This window comes from Protopterus annectens, chromosome 7.part0 (genome assembly GCF_019279795.1).
Source record: "Protopterus annectens isolate FY-2018-M chromosome 7.part0, PAN1.0, whole genome shotgun sequence".
Classification (NCBI taxonomy): domain Eukaryota; kingdom Metazoa; phylum Chordata; order Ceratodontiformes; family Protopteridae; genus Protopterus; species Protopterus annectens.
The window spans coordinates 1,925,023,327-1,925,045,775 of NC_056739.1; positions in this window are offsets into that span (position 1 = coordinate 1,925,023,327).

Genomic DNA, 22,449 nt, shown 5'->3' on the forward strand with positions numbered 1-22,449 from the left:
TTTTCTTAATTGCTATAGATGTGACTCATCATCATCTTTCGGCTGTTACTGTTAGGGTTCGCCACAGTGGACCACCTGTTTACATTTCTTCCTGTCCTCTGCATCTTGCTCTGTCACACCAACCACCTGCATGTCCTCTCTCACCACATCCATAAACCTTATCTTAGGCCCTCCTCTTTTCCTGTTACCTGGTAGCTTCATCGTTAGCATCTTTTTCCCAATATACTCAGCATCCCTCCTCAGCACATGTCCAAACCAATGTAATCTTGCCTCTCTGGCTTTGTCTCCAAACCTTCCAACCTGGGCTGACCCTGTAATATACTTATTCCTAATCCTGTCCACCCTCGTCACACCCAGTGCAAATCTTAACATCTTTAACTCTGCCACATCTAGATCAAACTCCTGCCTTTTTGTCAATGACACTGTCTCCAACCCAAATAACATAGCTGATCTCACTACCCTCTTGTAGACCTTCCCTTTCACTCTTACAGGTACTCGTCTGTCACAAACCACTCCTGACACTCTTCTCCACCCACTCCATCCTGCCTGTACTCTCTTCTTCACCTCTCTTCCACACTCAATGTTACTCTGAACTATTGACCCCAAGTATTTAAACTCATGCAACTTTGCGACCTCTACTCCTTGCATCCTCACCATTCCTCTATCCTCCCTCTCATTCACACACATATGTTCTGTCTTAGTCCTGCTGACCTTCATTCCTCTTCTCTCTAGAGCATATCTCCATCTCTCCAGGGTCTCCTCCATCTGTTCCCTACTCTCACTACAGATCACAATGTCATCTGCAAACATCATAGTCCACGGAGACTCCTGTCTGATCTCATCTGTCAACCTGTCCATCATCATTGCAAATAGGAAAGGGCTCAGAACTGATCCTTCATGTAACCCCACATCCACCTTAAGCGCATCCGTCACTCCCACTGCAGACCTCACTACTGTCACACTACCCCCGTACATATCCGGTACCACTCTTACATACTTCTCTGACACTCTTGACTTCCTCATACAATACCACAACTCCTCTCTAGGCACCCTGTCATATGCTTTCTCTAAGTCTACAAAAACACAATGCAACTCCTTCTGACATTCTCTGTACTTCTCCATCAACACTCTCAGAGCAAACATCGCATCTGTAGCGCTCTTTCCTGGCATGAAACCATACTGCTGATCACTAATCATCATGTCCCTTCTTAACCTAGCTTTCACTACTCTTTCCCATAACTTCCTGCTGTGACTGATCAATTTAATCCCTCTGTAGTTACTACAGCTCTGCACATCACCCTTATTCTTAAAAATCGGAACCAAAACACTTTTTCTCCATTCCTCAGACATCCTCTCACTTTCCAAGATTTCATTAAACAATCTGGTTAAAATCTCCACTGCCATTTCACCTAAACACCTCCATGCTTCCACAGGTATGTCATCTGGGCCAACAGCCTTTCCATTCTTCATTCTCTTCATAGCTATCCTTACTTACTTACTCCTTGCTAATCCCTTCTACTTCATGATTCACTATCCCTACATCATCCAGCCTTCTCTCCCTCTCATTCTCTTCATTCATCAACCCCTCAAAGTACTCTTTCCATCTCCTCAACACACTCTCCTCATTTGTGAGTATGTTTCCCTCATTATCCTTTATCACCTTTACCTGCTGCACATCTTTCCTAGCTCGGTCCCTCTGTCTAGCCAATCGGTACAGGTCCTTTTCTCCCTCCTTAGTGTCCAACCTTTCATACAACTCTTCATATGTCTTATCTTTAGCCTTTGCCACCTCTCCCTTTGCCATGCACCTCATCTCCTTATACTCCTGTCTACTTTCTTCATCTCTCTGACAATCCCACTTCTTCTTTGCCAGCCTATTTGTCTGTATACTCTCCTGTACTTCCTCATTCCACCACCATGTCTCCTTGTCCTTCCTCTGTCAAGATATGATACCAAGCACCTTTCTAGCCATCTCCCTTACTAGCTCTGCTGTAGTTACCCAGCTATTTGGTAACTCTTCACTGCTCACCCAGTGCCTGTCTTAACTCATCCCTGAATTCCACCTCACAATTACCCTTTTTCAATTTCCACCATTTGATCCTTGGTGCTGTCCTCACACTCCTCCTCCTCTTCTTGATCACCAACGTTATCCCACAAACCACCATTCTATGCTGCCTAACTACACTCTCTCCGGTCACCACTTTACAGTCTCCAATCTCCTTCAAACTGGCCCTCCTACATAAGATATAATTCACCTGTGTACATCTTCCTCCACTCTTGTATGTCACCCTATGCTCCTCCCTCTTGTTAAAATACGTATTCACCACAGTCATGCCCATCCTTTTCACAAAATCCACTACCATCTGACCTTTTGCATTCGTTTGTTTAACACCATACCTACCCATCACTTCCTCATCCCCTCTGTTCCCTGTTCCCTTCACCAACATGCCCATTGAAATCTGCTCCAATCACCACTCTCTCACCCTTGGGAACAGTCATCACCACTTCATCCAATTCACTCCAAAATTTTTCTTTCTCATCCATTGCACACCCAACTTGTTGAGCATATGCACTAATAAAATTCATCATTACACCATCAATTTCCAGCTTCATAAACATCACTCTGTCTGACACTCTTTTCACCTCCAAAACACTCTTAGCATACTGTTCCTTCAGAATAACTCCTACGCCATTTCCCCTCCCATTCACACCATGATAAAACAATTTGAACCCACCTCCGATACACCTAACCTTACTCCCCTTCCATCTGGTCTCTTGCACACAAATATACCAACCTTCCTTCTGTCCATCATATCAGCTAACTCTCTCCCTATACCAGTCATACTGCCAACATTCAAAGTTCCGACCCTCACTACAACATTCCTAGCCTTTCTCCTCTCTTTCTGCCTTCGGCCATGCCTTCCACCTCTTCTCCTCCTTCATCCAACTGTAGCCCAATTTCCACCAGCACCCTGTTGGCTAACAGTACTGGTGGCGGTCGTTGTTAACCCGGGCCTTGACCGATCCGGTATGGAAATATTTACTGGTGTCTGCATGAAATGATTTGGCGAAGTTTTATGCTGGATGCCCTTCCTGATGCAACCCTCCCTATTCATCCGGATGTGGGACCGGCACAAAGAAATGCACTGGCTTGTGCATCTCCAGTGGCTGGGTTTAGATGTGACTAATCTCCGAAAATGTGATGAAATTATCCTTAATAATGATTTTTTTTATTTATGTTTACAGTTAGCTCTTAATTATATGGCAAATCAAAAGTAAGGTGAACTAGACCCTGAAACGTTTTTGATGATGGCCTTGAAACATTCTTGATGATGGTGTTATATACAATGCAGGTGTAGCTTTTTATCAAACATAAATTGTGACTAGAAGTTACACTAATAAATGGTAGAGTACACTGTTACCCTTTCATTTAGCATGTAGATAAACTACATTGCTAACAACTTTTACTCAGGGCCAGGGATCAGTGCATTGGCTGAGATTTGTGCACTGAAAATACAATTTGATAAATTAGTATAAGGGTATTCACCAGTCTTTTTTGTTATTTACTTAATGTTTTCTTTTTAAAAGTTATATATATTAACCACAAATGTCTGTCAATCTGGTGTAGGTATATTTGCTTGAACAGGTGAAGAACTGCAAACTAGGTTAGCGTTTCTTCAAAAGGAGTACTACAGGAAAAAAATATTGAATATTCTAATGTTTATTGTATTTATTTATTAACTTCTACCCATGCAGCAGATGTGATTGCAAACTAGTAATGTGGTAAGGCAAAATCTGCATTTTTCAAAAGCTAAGCAGTAACATTATCTGATTAAGCAACTTGTTAGAGTCATACAACAGGTAAATAGAAAATTAACATTTCAAATCTAGGACTACAGGAAGAAGCTTGTAAGTAGCTCATAGCCTAATCCTCTGTACTAAACTGCCAGACAGTTCAATCAGTACAGCAAAGTATATTCCACCCATAATGCTTTAGCCTGTGGTGGTTTAAGTGTACCTTGGACCATGGGTGTTTTTTAACCTACAGGCCTCTTCGACATATACACTTTTTTCTTCATCTTCATCAGTCATCATCATCATCAACCCCCAATGGGATCGGGATGGTGTGTCAGCTGTCACCATCTCTCTCACTCTCTATATATTCAATGCCACTCTCCTATCTTTTTCAACACTCATGCCTGACTGTTTCAGGTCATCTCTCATACAATCCATCCACCTCTTGTTAGTAAAATTACCTCTCCTGTTTCTCTTGCTTTCTTCCTGTCAGTCCCAAATCATCTATACAAGATTGTCTTCTGCTTTTTTGCACATGTGCCCAAACCACCATAATCTGCTCTCTCTGACCATTTCTGCAATTGGGGCTACATTGGCTTCTGCTCCGATGTCCTCGTTTCTTTGTCTGCCTCACAGTATGCATTTTATCACCCATCACAGACAATTCATCTCCATCACATCTAGCTTTCTCAACTGCTTTGCCCAGGTTTCTGTACCAGCCGTAGAACTGGTTGTACAGTGGTTTTGTGCACCGTACTTTTCAGGTTTTTTGGCATTCCACTATCATAAACTACCCCTGGCACTCTGTGGCAGTTAGTTGTAGCTCCTTTGATGCTAGCCTTGGTCTCCTCATTCAGACTTCCTATTCCTTAGTCATTCCTCCCAGATACTTGAAGCTGTTAGTCTGTTCCACAATCTTCCCTCCTATCTCAATTTTCAGCTTCTTCTGATTCCCCCATTTGCTGCTGTTATAACTGTACTAATCTGTACTCAGTTTCATCCCCTGTATCTTCAGTTTTGCACTCCATTCCCCTATCCATTCTTGCTCAGAGTCTACCTGTAATGCCTCATCATCTTTGTTGATCTGTCTCCTCTGACCTGTTTACAAATGTAGTTTATCACCAGTATGAACAGCAATGGGATCAGAGCTGAGCCCTGATGTATACCCACTCCCACTGGGAACCCCACTGTGAGACTGAACACTGCTTGCACTTGAGTAATTGAGTCCTTGTACATATGTATATAGTCTGCACTAATTCTACAAATGTTTACAAGACATTGAACCACTGCAGGACTGCCCAAATCAGCTTACTTGAAACATTGTTGTATGCTTTCTCCAAGTCTAGGAATGCCTAGTTGGACTCTATCTTCATTGCTATCTTCTTCAAAAACTGTCTGCCTCACTACAAACCTTGGGTCATTTATGTTGCATCCTTACTAAAATCCAAACTTTCTCCCATCTTACTTTCTACTACCCTGCATATTCATTTGTCACTCATGCTCTCCAGAATTTTCATGCAGTGTGATAGGAGACTGATACCCATATGCTGCCCACAGCTGTGAATGTCCCCTTCATTCTTGAACACTGTCATTAGTATGCTTATTCTCCAATCATCTGGGATTTGCTTTTCTTTCCATACTACTGTGAGTACTCTCAGGAGCCATTTCTTCCCTACCTCACCCAACATCATTATCATCTCTCCAGTGACTTCATCTGAAGCCTCCTGGTTGCCCTGACTTCATTTCCTTAATGCTGTTCTTATTTCTTCGCAGGTGGGATCGTCTCTTCTTTAATTGTAAGCTGTGTCTAGGACAGTACAGCTTCTGTCGGGTTTTCTTCATTCAATGCTGGAATCACTCCTTTCATCTCCCTTTGATGTCCTGTGGACTGGTAAGCAGGCTGTTGCTAGTATGAAGCCTGTCTGACTATCTTTTTATCTTTCTGTCTCTGCAGTGCAACCTGATAGAGATTTTTTATGCCACCTACTGAGTCACTTTCCAGAAGTTAGTAGAGTGTTAGTAGAGTGCCTCTGATGCTTTGTTCTTTGCTATTGCAAGTCTTCTCTTAGCCTATTTGTTAGCCAGCCAGTATTCCTTCCTATCCTGGCCCATCTTTTTTATCTCCCATGTTTTTCTGCATTCCTTCTTTCTTTTGATGACTTCCTGGACTTATGCATTCTACCACCAGCTTTCCTATACCTGCCTCGGCCACATATCTGCTCTGTAGTCTTCACACATGCTGTTTTGAGGCTCTGACATTTTTCTTCACCTTCACCTATTTCCTTTGCTTCTTCTTGAGGTGCTACAGCCATAAGTAATGCCTTGAACTGTTGTGTTGTGTTTTCTCTCTAGTCAACTTCCAGGTCATCAGCATGGTCTCTGTTGACCATAGAGCTATCTCTGGCCACTGCTTGCAGCTGATTGTGAGTGTGATTGTGGCAACTACTGGGCCGACTCTTTTACTGAGGATGACTTTGCAATCACTGATTCTACGCAGTGCCCTTTCCTTACTAGGAGCATGTTGGCCATTTTTGTATGTGATTTTGTGACTCTCTCTCTTAATGAGACCATATCATGAAGGGATTCTCATCTAGATCAGTCGCCACCGCTTGCTCAGAGCCACAAGGGGGGGAGACTTAAACCTCGACACAGCTATTAATAGTATAGTTCCATATCATACTAAGGTGTGTAAGCCTACAAAACTATGGGCTAGGCTTGTAAATGCCGAACCTATGAACCTATGATGAAGCCATTTGCCAGACAAATGGCCTCTCCTTCTATATTCTTGTTTCCCCATCCATATGGATACAGTTAGTACTCATATCCTGTTCTGTCTGTACTGATATGTGTATTCAGGTTACTCTTTATCAACACCAATTCATGTTGCCCTGCTTTATCTAGTAGGTCCTGCAACTGCTGTCTGAATGCAGTCTTTTTTACTCAGTATCACAACTGTGCTGGGGGGCACTGGCTGAGATTAGAAAGAGTGCCATATCCTTACACTATCAAGTCTGATTTATGTGAGCCCATCACTAATTTTTATGACATCCCTGTCTTCTGAATTCTCTCCCTCACCAAAATTCCCACACCATTTCTAGCCTGTCCTCTTCCTTAGTAGCAGATTCTGGATACCAAGCCAAGTGGCTTTGCTACACTGCCCTTCCATCTTGTCTCTTGGATACATAGGATGTCCAGTCTCCTCCTTACCATCGTGTCATTCACTTCCAAACTGCATCCTGCCAGTGAATCTACAATGAGTGTAGCAATTCATAGTTCATGTTTTGCAAGTTGATTGGTTTTGCTTACAGCTTTTGCTCATACAGCTCTGTCCCAGGTATCCCAAGCGAAGCAACTGGCCAATAGGGGCACATGCACCCCTCCCACTGTTAGCATGTGTCCATCTCATAGGTCAGAGTAGGCCAAGTCCTTAATCCACTTATCACTGGCAAATACCCATGCCCATTTGGTCAACATGCAGTCAGTGATCTGTATTCTCCTATCTTAAGGATACTGGCCTTCACATTAGATGTCCCGAGGGATTGATCTACACAACTCTTCCCCCTAAAGGGGCCCAATTTGATTTTGTGATGCTACCCACAACTCCATTCTTGGGTGAATTTGAGATGGAAACACTCAGCACCCTGTCATATGCTTTCTCCAAGTCTACAAACCTACTTTTGCTAAGACATATAATAATAATAAACACTCATCATGTTTTTTAGGAGGTGGGAGGAACCCACAGAGACACAGTGAGAACATGCAAATTCCATACAAGTATTGGACAGAGGTCGGGATCAAACTTTGTACCTTCTGCATGAGAGGTGAATGCCTTAACTATTATGCCACCTGTTTTTTCTGAACATGCACAAATGTTCATATTCTTTTAGATCTTTTGGATTTACATTACTTGTTACTCCTACACTATCCAGTCCGCCTTTATACTTCCAAGCTCACCACACTGTTGAAATAACTCCCTCATTTTTCAATGACACTAATCCATTCATTCTCAGGATCAAAGTAGTCCTATACCCATCTTATCCCTTAGTGTCATTATGTTCCACTAAGGTCCTTATCCATTAATTACAGCCATTTGACTGTATACACCTCAAATTTCAAATGTCCAATTGTGATTGCTTTACACAAATGCATACTAGTCCTGCAAAGTCAGACTAATAATGCTCTAACCTGATCATGACAGCCAGAGTCAGCCATTCTTACCCACAGACTGCTCCCATACCCAGTAATTGTAGTGCACTTTTGACTGTGTACATCTCAAATATCAGACAGTGGTGAGTAGAACAGAACATGTTACTTTCATCTATGGACAGCTCCAACCGCCCCCCCCACCCCACCCCAACCAGCAGTTATAGTCTCTGTGCTCCATGCACCTCAACAGAATTTGATAAAATATCATACTATTCAAAATATCAGCATAAGTGTCAAGGGCAAAGGTCCAGAATTAGAGACAAATAGTTCTTGTTAGTACATTTTTTTTGCATTTGCAGACATTATGTTAAAGACATGAAGGTTAAAATCAAATCTATGTCATTATTTACTAACTACAGTCCCCAAATGATTTGCAGAAACATGACTACCCACTCTAGCCACTCACCTCCTTAACTACTCACATTTAACTACTATCCATCACAGCCTTCACCTCCTCTTACCTCTCTCATCTCTCTACCACTTTACACCCACTATGAAACATCACCTATTCCTTTCTCCATCTAACTTCCCATCTCTCCGCTAGGTCATACATTACATTTCCTGAACATATACCTTACAACCCCAGATACCTCCTCTACACAGTCTTAAATATTCTTATTAACTAACCTCCCCCTTGCTTCAGACCTTATCTCCCTTCCTCCACTTATCTTAACTCCCTTCAAACTTTCTCTCTCATCCTGTCACAAAATGCTTCTCATTTTCACCTCCACTGCTCTTGTTCTTTTACTCTCACTCTTGTCCTCTTTTCATACAACACTATCTCCCAAAAATCTTTTCTCCTACACTATCCAGTCATCCTTTATACTTCAAAACTCACCACACTGTTGAAATAACTCCCTCATTTTTTAATGACACTAATCCATTCATTCTCAGGATCAAAGTAGTCCTACACCCATCTTATCCCTTAAAAACAGAGCCAAATACTCAACCGCATACTCTAAAATTCCATCTCCAACACTCATTTCCACAAGGCTATTCCTATCAGGAAATATTCACTCTAATGAAAAACACTAAGCAACAAAAGACAAATAAAAAAACAAACAGCAGTAGTTGTAGAAGAATCTTTTACTAGCACCAAAAAATCATCTGGTACCTCGGCCTTTCGGCTTCAAGGATACATTACATAACATTCATCACTTTTTATACACCAGGTGAACCCCCATCAATTAATTAACTAAATTAAACTGTAAACATTTAAAGTGCATTGCTACATTTTAAACTCCATTGCAACATTTAAAATGCATTACTACATTTAAAGTGCATCACTGCCATATTAAACACATATTAAACAAATATGTACTTATTTAAAAATATTTTTATATGTAAGAAATTAGAAATTTAGCAAAATTTATAAAATTTGCAAAATCACAAAATTTCAATGGCACAAGACATATTATAACAAGTAAAAATTAGACCAAATTCACTTCCAAGTTAAGCCCCCTAGGGGTTAAAGCACCAAGATTCAAAATCAACTTGCTTTCAAGTGCATTTAACCTTTGTTTCAGCTCACCCCCTCTCACACAAAAGGCAATTGCAAGAATACTAAAGAAAAATGTTCTAGCATCTCCCCTGTATGTCCTACAAAAATGCTTGCCCACTGGGCTTCTAGAATTCCTGTTGTGAATATTACCTAAATCTTCCAATATTCTGACTTTGATTGCTCTCTTAGTTTGACCTATATACCATTTTGTTACCTCACAACCACAACCTTCTATATATACTACTCCACATGAATTGCAAGTGAACCTACTTTTGCTAAAAAATCTACATCCATTAATAAAACTACCTGAATATTTTTAATGTTTTTACAAACCTTGCACTTGTCACAAGCATAAGATCTTGTCAACTCCCTCTCAATATTATATAAAGGTTTATTCAACAATTTCTTTAAATTTGAGTACCTACTATAAGAAAACATAACCCTTCCAGGAAACAAATCACCCACAACTTCATCAAGACAGACTAAATGCCACCATTCTTGAACTAATTTCCTCATAGTTTCAGAAAAAGGGGAACATTTTGAAACGAAATACAAATCATTACCTAAAAAAACAGGTTTCAAGTTACTACAATCTAACTTTTTAATTCTTGTTTTAGAACTTCACCTGTAACAGCTTGTCTCATAGCATTATCTAAATTCTCCTTATTGTAACCTCTTACTAATAATCTGTCTTTAGCGTCAGACAGATACAAATCCTTATATTTTTCCTCTGAAGTATTACATGCAATTTGTTTAAATTCTCCTAAAGGAAGAGAGTCATGTAAAGGGGGGGGGTGCATGCTCTCAGCATACAAAAAGTTGTTTACTGTAGTAGGTTTGCTAAATGGTTTCTAATGAATGTTATTGGATTTATCTACATAAAACTGTACATCCAAAAACTGAATACTAGACTTGCCCATAGTCATGAAACATTTTAGGCCATGTGCATTTTTATTCAGTTCTAAGATGAATTTATCAAACTCAGAAGATGGTCCCTTGCAAACAAAAAGTAAATCATCAATAAATCTCCTATATAGCACAAACTTTTCTGTCCAAAATTTAGTGCTATATATAAATAACTTTTTAAAATAACCCATATATATCACTGCATAATTGGGTGCATATGATGCACCCATTACTGTACCCTTTTTTTGCAAATAAACACAATTTTCATATCTGAAATAATTATGGGTCAAACAGAATTCAAGTAGCCTGACAATAAATGCTGATTCTGGACCATTACCAATCAAGTCATAAACTGCCTCCAAACCAAACCTATTCTGGATAGAAGTGTAAAGAGAACTCACATCCACTGAAACCCAATAATAATATTTCTTCCATTATATTGTACACACTGCTTCACATAACTCTTGTGTATTTTTAATATGTGCAGGAACTCTAAACAAATATTCCTTCAAAACAGAATCTAAAAAAATTCTTAGATTGTGTGTGAAAGAATGTATTCCGGAAACTAGGAGTCTGCCTGGAGGATTATCCAGATTCTTATGTATCTTGGGAATGGTATAGAAAACAGGATCATATGGATCTTTTACCTTTAAATTCTTCACATCTTCACTAGAAAAAAAGCCCAGCCTTTTGCCTCTCTCCAGTAAATCAGAAAGTTCATTATCGAACTGTATAACTGGGTTATAATCTAGCAAGATGTAATCTTTATTAACTTGTAACAAATCATACACCATTCTGTCATATAAATCCTTTGACAAAACAACCCAGTTCCCACCCTTATCAGCTTATCTGAATATAACTTGTTTGAGACTCCCTCTAAGCTTTAAGAATTCCATCCATTCATCTTTAGTTAAGTTGAATTTCTTATTAGCTTTTACAAACTGAGTATACTCAAATTCAACCCTTTTCAATAAAATTTGCTTAAACATATTAATAGTTGATGACAACTTAGGTGGTGAAAAGTTACTTTTGTAAGGTAAAGAAGGAATTTTAAACCTGGAGTAACCAGTGTTCAAAATATTGTGAGCAGAGAATTCAATACATTCACTTTCTTCATCTTCACACAACTCATCATCAAAACTATAAATAGAAAGATTCATTAGTGATTCCATATCATCTTCTAACACGTCACACTCAGACTGAACATTATTGTCAGATACATGAATACTTCCTTTCTTAAACTTATTGTAATACACTATCAAATTTAACTTTCTACAAAAAGTTTTCACATCCATCAAAATGTCAGCTAGTGCAGGAATCTTTGTCGGAACAAATTTCATTCCTCTACCTAATAAACTAATAACATTTCTAGTCAACTGTAACTCAGATAAATTGACTACTTTCAAATCATCATTTACACTAGCAGACACAATATTGCAACAGGAATCAATAGACAAAGGAAATACTTGGTCAAAAAATACACCAGCTTTACCTGGCATTCTTACATTGACACAATCCACAAAAATGTCCATACACAAAGATTTCTCTTCATTCAGTACTTCTTGCCTCTCGCCCGATTCTTGCAATCTTTTCACTGATTCTCCTGGCTCAGTAATGAGCTGTTGGCCCCTGTAGAAAAATTAAAGGATTAGGAGTACCTGCTTCCTCTATATTTTCAAACAAAACACTTTTTTAGACAGTGTATCAACTGAAGACAAAGACGAGTCTCTAGAGCTAGATTTCCTGCTTGCAGTGTTCAGCCTCCCATGATGTTGCGCACGCTGCCATAAGAAAACTGTTCCACTTTTGAAATCATCTACGTCACAAACTGATTTTCTCTTTTTGTGTTCAATAACATCAGCTTCTCCCCTAACCAACTTGGTTTTAATATCACTCATTTTACCAATAAACATTACTTCAGAAGAGTCATTCAAGTTTATGTTGTAAAGCAGTAATTTCTTCTTGCAACTTGCTGCTGGTACACAAATTCCTCTTAATAAGAATGTGAATCCATTCAAGGGAACAATCCAATGATACCTTCCTCCATTCCTCTTGTAAATTCTGCTACTCTTTCGAAAATTCCCAAGCAGGAAGCATATCAATTCTTAAGCCTTGTGGAACAATACTTAGTTCAATTTACTTTTCCAGCAACTTGGTATCAAAATACAAATCAACTTCTTTGGTCATCATTCTTTGCAACTGCCCATACAGCATATAATTATTAGCAGAATCAGCCATAGACCATGGATCACACCCTGCTAACTTGGCTTCCCTTTCTCTCACCAAGTCAGCAAACAACAGTTTATCCTGTGCCTCTAGGGTTCGACTTACTCCTGGTACAACATCTGCTTTGAAAAACATTGAGCAACAAAAGACAAATAAAAAAACAAACAGCAGTAGTTGTAGAAGAATCTTTTACTAGCACCAAAAATCATCTGGTAATTTGGCCTTTCACCTTCAAGGATACATTACATAAAATTCATCCACTTTTTATACATCAGGTGAACCCCCATCAATTAACTAATTGAATTAAACTATAAACATTTAAAGTGCATTGCTGCATTTAAAGTGCTTTGCTACATTTTAAACTGCATTGCAGCATTTAAAATGCATTACTACATTTAAAGTGCATCACTGCCACATTAAACAAATATTAAACGAATATACACTTATTTAAAAATATTTTTTATATGTAAGAAATTACAAGATTAGCAATATTTACAAAATTTGCAAAATCACAAAATTTCAGTGGCACAAGACATACAATCACAAGTAAAAATTAGACCAAATTCACTTCCAAGTTAAGCCTCCTAGGGGTTAAAGTACCAAATTTCAAAATCAACTTGCTTTCAAGTAGGTTTAACCTTTGTTTCAGCTCACCCCCTCTCACACAAAAGGGAATGGCAAGAATACTAAAGAAAAATGTGCTAACATCTCCCCTGTGTGTCCTACAAAAATGTTCACCCATTGGGCTTCTATAATTCATGTTGCAAATATCCACTCTAACCTAGGCCCCCTCACTAATACTGATCCTGACACTTCCCCCTTCCCCCAACTCCCCCTCCAAAGTGTTAACACTATACTCCCTGAACATATGCAGTATCTTTAATAAAGTCAGTTAATTCCACTGTTGGATTGACCAACATTCTCCTGACATAACTCTAACTGAAACATGGCTTAAACCGCACACCTCTGACAATGTAATTATTCCCCCTGGATACAACATCTTCCACCTAGACAGGGTACCCAAAAAAGCCAGAGGTGTAGCTATACTCTATACAGACCAACTTAAAATATCCCCTATCAACATTTCCCTCCCAACTTTCAACTAGCAGAAATCTTAATAGTCAACTGTAAATGTAACAGCCACAAAAAAAAAAACAAAAAAACAAAAAAATAGCTATAGCCACCATCTATATCCCCCTTGGCAATAATATTCCTATACTTGAACAAATCTTGTCTTGGATAACGCATTCCATACCTTACAAAACTATAATACTGGTTGATGTCAACATTGATTGGCAAACCCTCATCCCCAACTCCTCAAGCTCCATTATAAATGTACATGGCTTCACTCAACTCATCACAACCCCAACCCACCTAAATAAGCTAACAAACTCTGGCACAATCCTAGACTGGATTCTAGTCTCCAATCCTAACCTTAACCACAATCACAAGCACTACCAGATTCTTTAAAAGACCACTCCCCTATTTGCATTCAAACGTATGCCCTACAACACTGCAAATCACACAAAAACAAAGACCAATGTACCCTATCCAACTTTATCCCAATGGTATTTAATGATATACTCTCCTTTATAGGTTCATAGGTTCATACTAGGCTATCTGCCCTGGGGCAATTATAAGCCTAGCCCGATTCTGTATGGCTTACGCCACCCCTTGATTTGAGTATACTGTGCCCTTTTTAAGGTTTAGTTTACTGTGCCTCTGTCTAATAGTGACACGGGAGTAATCCCTGGGACAAACCTACGATCCCCCATCCACTTATCGAGATTCTTCTTGAAGAGATTCAGTGAGGTGCTCTGCCTCACATGAACTGGAATTCTATACCAGAGCGAAGGGAGCCTCTGGGTTATGAACCTGTCCCTCCAGCAAGTTCTATTTATTTCTGTGCTGAGGTTAAAGTCCCTCGAGCGTGTGGCTCTAAGGGATTTAGATTTACTGAGGTGGAGCATGTCCATTAATTCTGGATTTGACATAGCTTTGTATGTCAGGCATAGATCGCCTCGAAGTAGGCGGTATGCAACTGAGTAGAGCTGGAGTTTTTTTAACCGAGCAGCATATGGCATCTGTTTGAGACCCTTGATCCTCTTGGTGAGATACTTTTGGGGTCTTTCTAATTGCTGCAGGTGTCAGGTAAGGTACATCCCAAAAGGGGCATTGTATTCTATGATGGGCCTGATAAGGGATGAATAAAGGGGCACAATTATCTCTCTTGATCTAGATGTGAAACCCTTCGTGATGAGGTGGGCTATGTAGAAGGTCTTTCTAACCACTTTGGCAATGTGGTTTTCAAAGGAGAGATTGCTATCAACTTGGGTCCCCAGGTCTCTAATAACTTTCTCTGTACTTAATGGGTTTCCGCCTATGTGGTAATTTGTGGGCACATTGTTTTTGCCAAAGGGTATGACTATACATTTTTTGGCATTTAGCTTTAAACCATGGCGCTGGCACCAGTTATCTGTCTCTGTAAGACCTTTTTGAAGGATGTTTGTGTCAGCTGGAGAGTTGATTATGGCGCCCAGTTTGCAGTCGTCTGTGAACTTGGTGAGCCATAGTCCTCCCACGTTTGCCTGTACCTTGGAAAAGTATATACCGAACAAGAGTGGTCCCAGTACAGAACCCTGTGGGACGCCACTTGTGACCGGTTTTGAGTCTGACATGGCTCCAGCAACTCTCACTCTGTGGGTTCTGTCTTTGAGCCAGTTTGCGACCCATCTTGTGACATAGGAATTTATATTTAAGCTGGATAGCTTATCTATGATGCCCGAGTGGGGTATTGTGTCAAATGCCTTTGCAAGGTCCAGATAGGCTGTGTGGACTACCTTCCCTTCATCTATGGCTTTGGTGACTGTTTCAAAGAAGTCAACCAGGTTTAAAAGGCAGGATCTACCCTTGACAAAGCCGAACTGGGTAGGATCTAGTGTATGTAGGTCCCCAATGTCTTTGTTTATGAGCTCCATGATGATCCTCTCCATAGCCTTGCAGACTAAGCTAGTCAGGCTTATGGGGCGATAGTTTCCAGGGTCCGTAGAGGCTCCACCTTTGTGGAGTGGGACCACTGTTGCTGTACGCCATTCTGTGGGCACATATCATGTAGTGAGGCTGAGATTGTATAGCTGTTTTATTTGAGGGATTAGTTCCTCTTGTAGTTCATGTAGGATGCAACCTGGGACGCCATCTGGTCCCATGGAAGCAGTGTTTTTTGCTTTGGAGAGGGCAGCCTTCACCTGAGCATCTGAGATGTTTGGGAGGCAGCCCTCTGCCGGGATAGATACTCTTTTGGGGGGAGGGGGGGGGTTTGTACTGAACCTGTCTGCCAGGATATTGGCGATGTCTGTGGGTTCAGTGTATTTTTTGTCATTTAGAATCAACTCAGAACAAGTCTGGGAGTTGCATCCCAGGTTTCTAACATAACTGAAAAAAGCCTTATGATTGTCTTTGGTGTCCTGTTCAATTTTTCTCTCGAAGCTGGCCTTGGAGGATTTTATGAGGGATCGTAATTTTTTGCTAGTACTGATCAGAGATGCCTTCCCTATTAGGGATTTTGTTCTATCATGTAGTAGCTTCCTCCTTCTGTTGTACAGTTTATTTATGGCAGGGGTCCACCAGACTGGACGCCTGCCTTTGGATGATTGGGTCTTGGTTTTGTTTGGGATAGCATGATCCATGCATTCCTGGAGATGTCCGTAGAATGCATTTATATAGGATTCTGCAGTTTGGGCTGTAGTTTCCACTGGCCCTGGCGCCTTGAAGGATTCCACTTCGGTTTTGAGAAGTGAGAAGTTCGCTTTTGAGAAGTTTTTCACTGTGGTTTTCTGGGCTGGGGGTGGGGTCGGGATGTGAACATCCAGTGAAATAAATTTATGGTCTGATCTTACCAATGAGGGATATACTTCTGGTGTGGAGCATAGAGTCCCCATGTTGGTAATGATCAGGTCTAGTGTGTTGTTCCCTCTTATGGGAGTGGTGACTAGTTGTTCCATAGCATTTGAGTTTATAATTTCCAGGAATCTTTGGGCTAAGGTGCTTGGGCTTGAGTAGTGCTCCCAGTCAATGTTTGGGTAGCTGAAGTCGCCCAATATAATGGTGTTCGGAGAGATCTTCATGTTCTCCAATGTTTTCAGGAAGGCCAAATAGGATTCCTGACTTTGAGAGGGTGGTCTGTAGGATGCTATAAACTGAAAAGCAGTCTTGCCCACTGTTAGTTGCACATGGATGGTCTCCGATACTTAGTGCAATGCCACTAACCTGGAGGTGTGGATATCCTTGATAAATATGGAAACTCCCCCCCCTTTTGTGGTTCGGTCCGGGTTTTGGGGCCGAAAAGCATGATATGAGGTATAGCCTGGTAGTGCTGGGGTGCTCTCTGGAGCCTTGAACCAGGTTTCTGTCACTGCACAGATATCGATGTTCTCCATACTGAGGAGAGCTTCGAGTGCGTGCATCTTGAGATTAAGACTTCTGGCATTTAGCAGCATTACCCTTAGTTTCTTGTTCCTTGTGCTGTCTATGGGGGTGGGTTTGACTTTTGAGCCTTGCCTAAAAAGGCACTATGGGGTGGCAAGAGCCTTTGCCAATATCCGAAAGCCCAGTGGTGACAGGTGCAAGCCGTCCCTAGCAAAGCAACGTGGCTTGTCGAGCATGTCATCCCAGGCTGACAGACACTGGATCCCCTTTGAATGACACCAAAATTTTAGCCAATTGTTAAAACCGATCATTTTGTCTTTGTACTGTGGCATCATTCTAGGTGAGGGTAAGATGCTGCTCAAGGTCAGGGTCATACCAGCCTGGGCTACATGATCAGAGAGCTCCTCTATGTCTCTTTTCATGTAGTCCAGGGAGGTACATCTCAGATCATTCACACCAGCATGTACAATGACTGAGTCATATTTGTATTTGCTTTGGAGTGACCCGAGTGCTTGCGTTATGTGGCGGATCCTAGCACCCGACAGGCAGCTCACCGTGACCTTCTCTTTATTCAGCCTGGTGAGCGGGACGTCAGTGTGTCTGACAATAGAGTCACCTATAACAAGAGTATCAGGTGTGTTATTCAGCCTTAAGGGCTGTGGCTGCTTGGCACACTGACTTTGTGGGTTATGTGTTGTGTGTGTTTTGTTTTGAGGTAGCATTTGCTTGGATGTCTGCTTTGAAGGTCTCTGTTGCTTAGGTAGATTTTTATTTAGAGCCTCTGAGTATGTTTTTGTGTATTTATGAGTTTGGTTCGCTGATGTGGTGGGACTATGTGATACCGGAATTGTGTTGTGTGAGGTTACCTTCTCCTTCTGACTGGTTACACCAGTTTTGAGATGAGAGAGCTCAGCCTCCAGTTTGGCTAAATAGTTGCATCTCTCACATATATTTGAACCTGTTTGGAGGAGGAGAGGGTTGTCCTTGTACATGAGACAGTTGTAACATTGCCTCAAAATTCCCAGATTCACCAGCTGGACTGGAGAGGAACCATTGACTGACCTTTGGACATGCTAGAGTAACATAGAAACTGAATTTAAGATGGACCAATAAAGGACAGGGTAATCGTAGAGAGTATAAGAGTAAGTAGTGCTTATGGTTTAATAGTGCTAACTTGTAGGATTACTTAACTGGACCAGTGAAGGGCCTTAGAATGAGAATATGGTGTTTAAATTGAGAGATAGAGCAGTTCTAAGGGAAAAAGTGAAGAGCAGACTTTGTGGAGCCAGGAATAGTTTAAACCCAATTAGGCGGCGCTCCTCGTTGTTGCGCTATGCTCAAAAACGCGCAAAACTGCGCAAAAGAGGGTTTTAAGAGAGGAAGATGAAGGCGTTTTGGAATTGACCCAAAATGGCCAATAAAACTACAGTTTCAAGTCAGTAACCACTCCCACAGGGGCAGGCAGGCTGCTCAATGTTTTTCACTGCCACTGATCAACAGAGAGACTTTCCTTTAGCCCAAGCAAAAAATGGCCTCACAGAAACTTACAAACTGTTCAAGAACAGCAAGCCTGTAAATGAACTTTTTTAAATCTCAGAAAAGTGGTAAAAAAGCAAGATTTTTTTTTTGTTTTTTTGTTTTTTCAGAGATAGCAGAGGTTAACAAGTATCATCAAGTTATAACAGTGCAATAAATGACCCCACACAAGAGTGCTAGGCCAAAGACAGATAAAATGCAAGTTTTGAGAAAAAAACGATTTTAAAAATAAGTGCAAACAGGAAATTCAGAAAACAGCTCTAGGTTGTGCTCTAAATACAGTTACTAATGCAGAAATCAAATTTAACAAGCCAGAAAATGCTCAAAATAGGCGGCTATGCAGAAAAACTTAGCAAATAAACAGAGGAAAAATACTTAAAGTCTCAAAAGTGGCTCCTTTCTTCTCTCAGCATTTTCTCCTCTTGGTGGGTGCTTCACCAACAGCCAACAAGCCTGAAAAGACGCCAAAACCACGATGCAACCAGGTTTTAAGAGAGGAAGATGAAGGAGTTTTGGAATTGACCCAAAATGGCCAATAAAACTACAGTTTCAAGTCAGTAACCACTCCCACAGGGGCAGGCAGGCTGCTCAATGTTTTTCAATGCCACTGATCAACAGAGAGACTTTCCTTTAGCCCAAGCAAAAAATGGCCTCACAGAAACTTACAAACAGTTCAAGAACAGCAAGCCTGTAACTGAACTTTTTTAAATCTCAGAAAAGTGGTAAAAAAGCAAGATTTTTTTTTGTTTTTTTTGTTTTTTCAGAGATAGCAGAGGTTAACAAGTATCAACAAGTTATCTGGTCTTCCCTTCTTCACTTCCCCCTTGACAAAGCAGTACAAAAGTTTAACACTACCTTCCTAGATATTCTCAACTCCCTGGCACCTGCTAGGAAAATCAAAATAAAATCCCACCTGCACTATGTTTATTAAAGTCCACTCACTCCCTAATGCATGATCAAGCCAAGGCTTGGACAAACTGGCTAAAATTCAAAACCAGACTTCTTAAACTTCTTAAACTACAAACAACTCTATAACCTCACCAAAAAGTAGGTTACCACTGACAAGAAAAACTTACACCAAAAATCCAAAAATGCAACACAGGAATCCCAAAAAATTTTGGAATAGCATAAATAAAATTCTCTATCCAGGCATCACTAGCTCTCATAACCATCTTCCCAATAACTCCTCTGGACACTGCCTCCTTGTTTAGCTCCTACTTTATTGACTCTATCTTCAACCTAACCTTAAATAGTAACACCTCCATCCCCTCTCATACTCCTTCACCCTCAACTGCTACATCTTCCTTCACACTAAAACCTGTCTGCACTATCTACATAAAATCTCTTCTGAGTAAACAAGCCATGCTCTCCCTCAGCAGATAACCTACCACTCTACTTCCTAAAGATCTCTGCTAGGTCTTTAGTTTACCCAGTTTCTATCCTAATTAAACATTCTATCCAAGAATCTGCCTCCCCCACTATTTGGAAACAATTTTATGTCATTCCTACCCACAAGGGAGGACACTCCACTGACATCACAAAATACTGTCCTATAGCCATAGTATCCCTCCCTCTCTAAGTTACTAAAAAATGCATTCACAAGCAGCTCCTGGACTATCTACTGCAAGCAAACCTACATGCACACAACACAGTTTCCAGCCTAACCATAGCACTATAACTGCTCTAATTTCCTTCACTCAATCTATTGCACAAGCCAGCAACAATAATAAATGAGTCTCCTGTCTATTCCTTGATCTCTTCAAAGCCTCTGACACTGTCTCCCACCTTAAGCACCTTACCAAGCTGTCTGACCTTAATATCTATAACCCTTCCCTCACATGGTTCAATAGCTGCCTCACAACCAGGCAACAGTCTGTCAAATGGCTCTCCTCCTACTTCCCCTTCCTCCCTGTCAGTACTGGAGTGCCTCAAGGATCCTTTCTCGGACCACTACTATTTAACATTTTCACCAACCATCTTCATACCTCTCGCACTCAGTCCTCTTTCATGCAATACCCTGATGACTTTACTATCATCTCCACATCGGACAATCCCTCTGACCTACACTCAATCACCCAAAACACCTTTCTGTCTGTCGAAAGCTAGCTTATGTACAACCAACTCACACAATCTAAAAAACAACAACAAAAAAAAAAAACACTAATTTCTCCTATTTCTTCCAAAGTCCCTTTCTCATTATAAATCATCTTTTAACATCTCATCACTTAGCAGCACTCTCATAAATGTCAACACACACACTGAACTATTGGGTGCGATAATTGATGATCAACTTATTTAGTTATTTTTTGTCATTTGTTAACCGGGTTGGTCCAGCTGGGCTTGTGGCCCATTTTCAGTGGAGACCCATGGAAAAATGCTCCAAATAAAAATCACAAACAGTTTACAGAGAATCAAACATATGAGTCAAAAATAGTTGGAGAGACAAAGCAGAAATGCAAACACATGATATATACATATCAATATTTTTACATACTAAAAAATATATTTACATATTTACAAAAAGAGTTAAGCCCAACAGTATTGATTGTAGAGTTTAATAAGTATCCACAGTAGTGGATTACTTAGCTGTATGTGGAGGGACTGAAAAGGTTCATAGGTAGGTACTAGGCTATTTGGCCCTCGGGCCTATACAAGCCTAGCCAAAACGGTACCCTGGCTTTCGCCACCCAAGAAAATTATTTTCCTGTGCCCCTGTCAAGCAGAACCACAGAAGTGATCTCCGGGGTGAATTTCCTATTACCCATCCAATCATCAAGATTTTTCTTGAAGAGTGCTAATGAGGAGCTCTGTTTGTATTAGATAGGTAGTCTGTTCCAAAGTATGGGAAGTCTCTGGGACAGGAATCTATCCCTCCAGCATGTTCTGTTTATTGTGGTGACAAGGTTTAGGTCCCTAGAGCGTGTAGCTCGGAGGGATTGGGATTTCTTTAAGTGGAGCATGTCCAACAGGTTTGTGGGAAGCTTAAGTAGGGGCTTGACAAAGGCATATTTTGGAGATGAATAGATGAATTTTGAGTTTTTGCTTAAAGTGGGATGGGTGAATGATCGAACAAATGTCTCTTGGTAGTTTGTTCCAGGCTTGGGCAACAGTGTGTTTTTATATAGGAGTTTGCCAGCTATTTTTTTTGGGTTGGTTGATTTGTAGTAGTTGCTGATTAGAGGTACAGAGAGTCCGTGGAGGAGTGTAGACAGAGATGAAGGAAGAGAAAGCAGGGCAGGATGAAGGCTTGTAAAGAATGAGGTGTAACATTTGAAGTTGTGACAGCAGTAGAAGATGGGGGAATTCTAACCAGTGGAGAGAATTTAGAGCAAGGCAGTGATGTGTATTGTAAAGGAAAGTTTGTGATGAATCTAGCTATCTTGTGTTTTTTTGCTGGAGTTTGTTTAAAGTAGTAGTTTGGATGTTGGTGAGTACTGGGGCAGCATATAGAAGGGAGGGGAGGAGAAGAGCTTGTCCAAGAGAGAGTCTGGCATTTGTAATTAGACATTTTTCTTGCTATACAGTAAACCAAGTTTCTGGTGAGTCTTTTTATGCTTTGGAGGATGTGCAAGTTGAATTTGAGTTCATCTATGATTTTATTTTATTTATTTTACATTTGTTAACCGGGAAAGTCCGACATTTTTTATTTTACATTTGTTGACCGGGATAGTCCGACTGGATGCATGTCCATTTTCAGCGGAGGCCCGGGGAGAAAAGTTCCAAGGGTAAGCAGATACAGCATTACATAATACCAGCATTACATATTACAGACTATTTACAGTGATTACATAAGTAAGCAAGTTAAACAAGTTCCACAGGTTAGAGTTAATCCCAATCTTAAGTCAGGATTAAAT